Raw genomic sequence first — 8,078 nt, forward strand, 5'->3', positions numbered from 1 at the left:
TGTGAGAATTAGAAATAATCCTGACTACTGGGTTGCCACACTGTTAGATCCCCGGTACAAAAGTAAATTTGCAGAAATTATTCCTGCCATAGAAAGGGATGCACGCATGCAGGAGTATCAGCAGAGACTGTTGCAGAATCTTACATGTGCTTTTCCACAAAATACCAGTGGTGCACGTAGTGAATCTCACAGTTCCAACTTGCCAACCGTGGGACCGTCAAGTGTTCAGCACTCAAACCGTAACAGAACCACAGTATCTGCTGGTAACATCAATTTTGCGGAATCATTTCACCACTTTTTTAGCCCATCCTTTGCAAGGCCACAGGAGACAAGAAGTCTGACACATAGTCAACGCCTAGAGACGATGGTACAGGAGTATCTCCAAGTAAACATTGAAGCCACGACTGTGTCACTGGACCCTTGCTCTTTTTGGGCTTCCAATCTGGATAAATGGCCGGAGCTAGCCACTTACGCCTTGGAGATCTTGTCATGCCCCGCAGCCAGCGTTCTGTCTGAACGTGTGTTCAGCGCTGCTGGTGGTGTGCTGACAGATAAGCGCACGCGGCTCTCCACTGATAATTAGAGATGAGCGTTGTTCTACTCGAACTGTTCGCCAATCTCAAATTCGAGCTGTTTTGTGCGGTGTTCGAGCCAGTCGGCGAACACGAACAATTTGAGAAAAATTCGGCTGTTCGAGGTTATGTTCGATAACTGTTCGTGCACCAAAATCATAACTGGATTTTTTCTCAGTAATGATGAAAATTAATGTTAATACGCAGTTTGAGTGTACAGCGGGGCGGGGGGAGGGGCAGGGGATGGATCTCTGCAGGAACAATGAAGATCTCCATTTTTTTTTCTCTTTCCCGCATTTGCAGTGGGGAGGTGCAATCTGTCAGCCTATCAGCAGCGCACACACGGAGCGAAGTGCTTTTTTTCAAACAAGCAAGGGCATGTGTGATTGGCAGTGTATGTCACATGTCCTTGCCCTATAAGACCAAGCCATTTTCCCCGTCGCCACCATTTTCTCACTGCTGCAGCTGCGTGTTAGACGGCACCGCTGTTGCTGTGTGTGCTATACCTTGTTAATTTCAAGCCAATTTTCGCACAAATATACAGATAGCTTGGGAGTAGGGAATAGTTGTGATTGCAGTCCTTTTAAGGACTAGGTTACAGCATTTCCTACGACTTTTATCAGGGAGGTCTGTGCTCTTAAATAGATAGGTTGTGGGAGTAAAGACTAATTGTAATTGGAGTCCTTTTCAGGACTAGGTTACATGAGTTCCTATCAGTTTTTGCCAGGCAGGTCTGTGCCAGTGCTGTGCAAGTTTTTTTCACAGCATTTGGCTGAATCTAGCAAAGCTAATCCTTTTTGGCCTATTGCAGAGTGTGTTAGTCAGTGGAGTAGCCTATCTGTGTTGCAAGATATAACACCTGTGTATAGAATACCAATTTTTTTACTGCACCTAGTGAAGTAAAATCTTTTGGGCATAGCATCATTCTATTAGTCCATCTATACTGACCTCCATCAGGTTGCAAACTGAATATAATTTTTTTCTGCATCTAGCTCTGAAAAAATATTTGGGCTTCTAGCGGTGTGTGGGACTTGGTCTATTAGTCCATCTATACTGACCTCCATCAGGTTGCAAATTAAAAATAATTTTTTTCTTCATTTAGCTCTGAAAAAATATTTGGGCTTCTAGCAGTGTGTGGGACTTGTTCTATTAGTCCTTCTATACTGACCTCCAGCAGGTTGCAAATTGAATATAATTTTTTTCTGCATCTAGCTCTGAAAAAATAGTTGGGCTTCTAGCGGTGTGTGGGACTTGGTCTATTAGTCCATCTATACTGACCTCCATCAGGTTGCAAATTAAAAATAATTTTTTTCTGCATCTAGCTCTGAAAAAATATTTGGGCTTCTAGCAGTGTGTGGGACTTGGTCTATTAGTCCATCTATACTGACCTCCATCAGGTTGCAAATTAAAAATAATTTTTATCTGCATCTACAGTACCTCTGAAAAAATATTTGGGCTTCTAGCAGTGTGTGGGACTATTTGTATTAGTCCATCTATACTGACCTCCATCAGGTTGCAAATTAAAAATAATTTTTTTCTGCATCTAACCCAGCCAATAGTTTTGGCCTAATACCACAGTTTGGCCACTCAGCTCTGCTCGGTTACCATCCATTGTTTTTTTGTGCAAACAACTCCAGAGTTGTGAATTAGTTAACCACCAAAATGAGTGGAAAAAGGCCTGCTGCTGGTGGAAAGGGGAATAGGCGTGTTGGGAAGGGGAAAAAAGGTTGTGTCCGTGGGGTAGGTGTTAAAGCAACAGTAACATCTGCAGAAGAAAGACCATCTTCCAGCCAAACTAAAATGTCTACTTCTTTTAGCGGACAATGTGATAAGATCCCTTTCTTACGGCCACGCCAATCGCTACAAATTCCAGATGAGGCACAAAAACAGCAGGTGCTTCAACGGATATCAAGTGCTCCTTTAAGTGGGCTCTCCTCCACATCAACTTCAACATCACAAATACTCCAGTCCTCAAAGGTGTCACCCAAATCGCACTTGCTTCCTCACAGCTCCCAAATCTCCAGCTGCCCGTCTGAGTATGAGGTAGAACAGATGGTTGAGTCTGCAGAGCTGTTTACTCATACTATAGCCTGGGAATCAGAGGTCGACTCCAGCGCTTCTGTGAATCCAGACGAGGAAATGATCTGCACTGATGCCCAGAATCTTTATGAGTCGGATCCAGGACCAGACGCAGAAGGTTCTGACCATAATGTAGACCCTCATTCCCAAACTGTAACTCCTGTTGGTGGAGACAATGAGGAAGACGATGATAAGACTCAAATACCTGATTGGAGCGACAACTTTAGTTTTTTGTCAGGGCAGGAACAGGTTGGCTCTGAGGACGACGGGTGTGATAACGCACAGGGTGATGATGATGAGGTCGGAGATCCCACTTACTGTCAACCCACAGTCAGCCAAGAGATGAGGTCAGCAGAGGAGGTGGAGGAAGATGCTAGTGACGACGAGGTCAGGTTGCGCCTTCCTGGACAGAGACGTAGTACTGGAAGCACGTCAACAACTGCATCCTCAAACACAACTCTGCCTCTCACCACAAGTCGTGGTGGCTCTTCAGGTCGCATGGGTGCTAAGCCTTGCATAGCCTGGGCATTTTTTCAGATCGATAAAGATGACCCAACTCGTGTTATCTGTAACATTTGTCAGCAAAAGCTAAGCAGAGGCCAAAAAATACATAGTTTGAGTACTTCATGCATGAACCGGCACATGGACATGAAGCATAAGTTGCAGTGGGAAGCTCAGTGTGCTACAATGCGGCCTAGCCGGCCGGGCCAATCACCGTCTGCCATATCTTGTGCATCTGCGGACTCTTCATCCTCTGTGACTGGGGGGACAGCAGTCACACCTGTTTTGGGGCGCAGACCTGCCACCTCTTTACCCGCAACAGCCAGCGTGATTGGCAGGTCATCATTTTCTTTGGAGGTGGTAACACCAGCTGGTGTTGAGCGCTGTCCGACATCGATAGCACCACCTTTGGATCAAGGCAACCTAACATGTCCGCCTGCATCTTCCTCACAGACCGGCAGTTTGCCGGGGACACCCTTATCAACCCCGTCTAAGCACAATAGCCAGCCCTCGGTCCCTCAGATGTGGACAAGTAAAAGACCATTTCCTCCTAGCCATGAGAAAGCTAAGAGGTTGAATTTCACCATCTGCAAGCTCTTGGCTACAGAAATGCTGCCTTTCCGCCTGGTGGACACAGAGGATTTTCGAGACCTTATGTCCGTCGCAGTGCTCCAGTACCAGATGCCCAGTCGGCACTACTTCTCAAAGAAAGGTGTGCCTGCGCTCCACCAGCATGTCGCACACAACATCACCGCTTCTTTGAGAAACTCTGTGTGTGACAGGGTGCATTTCACCACAGACACTTGGACGAGTAGGCATGGACAGGGGCGTTACATGTCGCTGACTGGGCACTGGGTAACTATGGTGACAGCAGGACAAGGGGCTGCTGTCCAAGTCTTGCCGTCCCCACGAGTTGTGCGTCAATCCTCTTTATGTCAAAGTTCCTCCACTGCTTCTGCCTCCTCAACCTCCTCTCGGTCTTCCACCTGCACCCAAAGCCTGTCTGGTCATGCCACAAGCTTTCTAACTGCGCAGAAGGGATCCTGCACACCTCCTTACTATGCTGGCAGTAGGGCTCAACGTCATCAGGCGGTTTTTACATTGAAATGTCTGGGAAATGTGAGTCACACAGCTGAGGAGTTGTGGTCAGCTCTGGAGAACCAATTTCATGAATGGTTGTCTCCACTGGACCTGAAACCAGGGAAGGCTGTGTGCGACAATGCTGCAAACCTGGGTGCGGCCCTTCGCCGGGGCAATGTCACACACGTGCCTTGTATGGCTCACGTGTTGAACCTGGTTGTCCAGCAATTTTTAGCCCACTATCCCAGACTAGATGGCCTTCTGCAGAGGGCACGGTCGCTGTGTGCTCACTTCCGCCGTTCGCATCCCGCAGCTCAGCGACTTACATCTCTACAGAAGTCGTTGGGCCTGCCACTTCACCGGCTATAATGCGATGTGCCTACCCGGTGGAATTCAACTCTGCACATGTTGCAGCGACTGTGGCAGCACCGACAAGCCCTGGTGCAATACGTTCTGACGTATAGCCTGGGCCAACGAGATTCAGAGGTGGGGCAAATCACGCTGGAGGAGTGGTCTCAGATCAGGGACCTATGCACCCTTCTGCACAGTTTTGAAATGGCGACGAAGATGTTTAGTGCTGACGATGCCATTATCAGCATGACTATTCTGGTGATTTACATGCTGGAGCACATGTTAAACAGAATTCGGAGTCAGGTGGTGGCACAAGAGGAGGTGGAGGAAGTAGAGGAGGAGGAGTTGTATGCGGAAGGGCTAACATCTGCAAGGTCCAGACGGTCGGCAGCACCAAGGCGGCAGGCATGTGAGGGTGGGGGAGATGGTTTAACCAGGGCGCATGGTAGCAGCCAAACTAGTGAGGAAGGTGCAGGAGCCCAGGAAGAAGTGGAGGACGAACTGATGGAAGACTCATCAGATGAGGGAGACCTTGATCACATTTCTGTTGTGCGAGGTTGGGGGGAGAGGACAGAGGAAGGAAGCATGATTCTTACCTCGCCACCAACACAACAGGGACTTGGTGCTCCTGGATGCGCAACACACATGAGTGCCTTCTTGCTGCACTACCTGCAACATGACCCTCGAATTGTGAGAATTAGAAATAATCCTGACTACTGGGTTGCCACACTGTTAGATCCCCGGTACAAAAGTAAATTTGCAGAAATTATTCCTGCCATAGAAAGGGATGCACGCATGCAGGAGTATCAGCAGAGACTGTTGCAGAATCTTACATGTGCTTTTCCACAAAATACCAGTGGTGCACGTAGTGAATCTCACAGTTCCAACTTGCCAACCGTGGGACCGTCAAGTGTTCAGCACTCAAACCGTGACAGAACCACAGTATCTGCTGGTAACATCAATTTTGCGGAATCATTTCACCACTTTTTTAGCCCATCCTTTGCAAGGCCACAGGAGACAAGAAGTCTGACACATAGTCAACGCCTAGAGACGATGGTACAGGAGTATCTCCAAGTAAACATTGAAGCCACGACTGTGTCACTGGACCCTTGCTCTTTTTGGGCTTCCAATCTGGATAAATGGCCGGAGCTAGCCACTTATGCCTTGGAGATCTTGTCATGCCCCGCAGCCAGCGTTCTGTCTGAACGTGTGTTCAGCGCTGCTGGTGGTGTGCTGACAGATAAGCGCACGCGGCTCTCCACTGATAATGTAGACAGACTCACGTTCATAAAGATGAACAAATCATGGATCCGAAACGACTTTTCTACCCCTGTGTCATCCTGGGGAGAGTAAAAGCTTGATGATTGGTTAAAATCACCCTACCAACCGTTTTAAGCTTTCAAATTACTAATCATGTTTATCTGTATCTTGACTGGAAAATAATTTGGGCTTTGTAGCAGTGTGCAGCACTGATCCTATTAGGCCATCTATACTAAAGCTTCACCAGATTTAAAATTAAAAATAATTTTTAGCTGCATCTAGCCCGGAAAATAATTTTGGGGCTCCGAGATGCGCAAGGCACATAAGTGCCTTCTTGCTGCACTACCTGCAGCATGACCCTCATATTGTCAGAATTCGAAGTAATCATGACTACTGGGTTGCCACACTCTTAGATCCCCCAAACTTTTCGATCAACCTTTTCATTTTAATAAAGACCAAAAAAATGGTCATTTTTGAAATTATAAGCATTAGCAGGTTGTTAGAAACTGAAATCAAGCAGTTTTCAACTCAAAACTTTATTCTAGGTGATGTTACATTTTCACATAGGACCCCTTGTTCGAAAGGAGCTTCTGAACTCTCTAGTCCATTGAATTTGTCAGGTTTTGGATGGTTTCTGCTTCAATTGTTTTGCATGAGGACAGAATACCCTCCCAGAGCTGTTGCTTAGATGTGAACTGCCTCCCGCCATCATAGACACTCCTTTTAATGATGCTCCAAAGGTTCTGAATGGGGTAGAGGTCAGGGGAGCATGGGGGTCACACCATAAGTTTGTCCCCTTTTATGCCCATATCAGCCAGAGATGCAGATGTTTTATGTGCAGCATGAGATGGTGCATTATCATGCAGAAAAATGATCTTGCTGTGAAATACACGGTTCTTCTTCTTGAACCATGGCAGGAAGTGCTGTTTGAGAAAATCCACATACATTATGGAGTTCATCTTTAGCGCCTTCAGGGATCCTAAAGGGGCCGACAATCTCTCTCCCCATGATTCCAGCCCAAAACATTACTCCACCTCCTCCTTGTTGGCGCTGTAGCCGTGTTTGCGTGGGGTGTCCATCAACCAGCCATCCTCCACTCCATCCATCTGGACCATCGAGCGCTGCACGGCACTCATCCGTGAACAAAACAGTTTTGAAATCAGTCTTCATGTAATGTTTGGCCCACTGGAGCCGTTTCTGCTTGTGTGAAGTGGATAGAGGAGGTCGACAGGATGGCGCATGCACAGCTGCAAACCTCTGAAGGACCCTGCATCTTGTTGTTCGGGGGACGTTGGAGGCACAAGCAGCTTCAAAAACTTGTCTGCTGCTATGACAAGGCTTTTTTGCCGCTGCTCTTTCAACCTGACGTAATTGCCTGTAGGAAAGAGTCCTCAATTTGCCCTTATCAGCACGCACACGTGTGTACTGTGAATCAGCTACATACTTCTTGATTGCCAAGACACTTCATCCTGATCATCGCACAATGTTGATTGTAGTCATGCCTTGACCTAAACACTCCACAATTTGTTGCTTCTCAGCAGCCGACACATCCTTTTTCTTTCCCATTTTGGCAGAAAATGTAGGCTGCTTAATAATGTGAGAGAGCCTTCTTAAGTAGTCTTGCCTTTCATTGGACACACCTGCCAAACTAATTAGCACAGGTGTCTGCAATTGCTTACAGTGATATAAAGAGCCCTGACACACATCACCATCAATGAGTTTAACTGACAAACAAACAAATTCTTCCCTTATCACTCCTAAACACTTTTTGTATAATAATTTGGAACGCAGTGTACATGTGCTTTTCCACAAAACACCAGTGGTTCACGTAGTGAATCTTACAGTTCTAACTTGCCAACCGTGGTCTGTATGGAGTTGTTCAATAAAGGGCCCAAAATTAAGATAACATAGATGGGAGAGGTCTCTATGAATAGGAATTCCTAAGTATTTGATACCCTGTGAGGGCCAGGCAAAGGGAAAGTTGGACTGGATGGAATCCTATATGGATTTGGGGAGGGAGACATCGAGGGCCTCAGACTTCGCTGCATTGATTTTAAAATTTTACCATGTAACAAAGTGATCTATTTCAGCCATAACAGCATGGATGGATATATGTGATTGAGTGATATATACTAGGACATCATCAGCAAATAGAGAGCACTTGTACTCGGTGCCTCCCACCTCAATCCACCTAATATTGGGGTTATGGCGAATTGATGAGAGCAGGTGCTCCGT

The sequence above is a fragment of the Phyllobates terribilis genome, unplaced genomic scaffold (assembly GCF_046119375.1).
Source record: "Phyllobates terribilis strain yellow unplaced genomic scaffold, ASM4611937v1 Scaffold_2__4_contigs__length_985480577, whole genome shotgun sequence".
Lineage (NCBI taxonomy): Eukaryota > Metazoa > Chordata > Amphibia > Anura > Dendrobatidae > Phyllobates > Phyllobates terribilis.